We start from the raw sequence: 1,407 nt of genomic DNA, 5'->3' as shown, positions 1-1,407 counted from the left end.
GGAAAGAGCAGAGGGAAGGAGCTAAAAAAAGAACGAGCCACGGGAACAGCGTGGACGAAACGAATGGACGAAGATGCGAAAAGGGCAAGGGACGAACTCTAAGGATGGTGGATTAAAGCAAAAAACATCGGACGGAGTATCTGTTCACATCTTACCGGGCAGCATTAGATTGAAGTTGAACCTTCTAATACTGTCAGGTAAAGATGTCGTCAGGATTCCGAAATCAACGCGATTGGGATCGTCATCGGGCTGCAATAATTGCGCTTCGATACGTGGCGTCGTTATTTGAACTATTGTTTGAAACGACCGCCACTAGTGTCGGTAATAACGCGCCCTTTTTTATAGATTGTATATCGTAATACGATCTAGTAGAAAATTGCCCTTCGTAACGAAATATGTGTTAGAACCGGATTTTCTGAATACAAGAACAGTTCAGATGTGATTAATGCTTTTTGTTACAGGGATCTTCCATACCATGAATTTTTCTTGTACTTTATAAATTAAGCGATATGTACTACAAAGAAATAATTATGTTAATACAGCAATTTATATATCAGTTAAGACTCTCTTATATTGTAATCTGTTTTCTTTTCTTTTTGCGTGACACGTGATAATTCGCAGTTTTTTTAAATATTATGGAGTCGGTGCCACTGGAATTTCGAGATCCAGACAGTCGGCGTGTATTTTCGTGGCTCACGTGATCCAAAGAATCGTAGGGGGGAGTTCATCTGCGAATAAACGGAATAGGAATGTGAAATAAAACGACGCAAAAGAGAAAACTATTTTTACGAATCTTGTAGCAATATTTTTCTCGCGATTTTACCAAAAATCTAGATTTCTCGAAATTTTAGGTTATAGATCCGACTAACCACGTTTTCGTCCGACATTTCCAATCTCCAGTCCTCCATTGCGACCTTTGCTCCCAAAGGAGAAATAAATCCGTAAAAAATACTGAGTGGAAGTTAGGCGAGGTAAATATAGTTGGTTAACAATTTTCCATCGCCGGGATTATGCGGTGCGTGCGGCACACGCATAAATCGACTGCACGTGCACACGTGACACAAACGTGTACTATCCTTATACATGCATGCGTCTGGATTCGGAGCAACGCGTGTGCTCTTTCTCTCTCTCTGAGAGCGTCGGTAGGAGGTAGAAAACGAAACTTCTAAAAGTCGTGGCCTCGGTGTCCCGGAGTGAGAAGAGTGTGTAGGCGCGTGAGGAATGTAATGCCTCGAAAACGTTGCCGCGATCGTAAAGCATCGCGTGGGTCTTTCCGTGAGGGGTTGCGCGAGCAAATAAATCCGTTTGACCGCCGCGCCGCCATTTTTACTCTCGTTGATCGGCCGGCTGAAGATGTCGCTTGGATCGCAACGTAGGTGGTAAACTGTTGTAGAGGGCTTATTGGAG

This window comes from Eufriesea mexicana, unplaced genomic scaffold (genome assembly GCF_001483705.2).
Source record: "Eufriesea mexicana isolate 0111107269 unplaced genomic scaffold, ASM148370v2 scaffold3780, whole genome shotgun sequence".
Classification (NCBI taxonomy): domain Eukaryota; kingdom Metazoa; phylum Arthropoda; class Insecta; order Hymenoptera; family Apidae; genus Eufriesea; species Eufriesea mexicana.
This window is presented reverse-complemented; position numbering follows the sequence as displayed.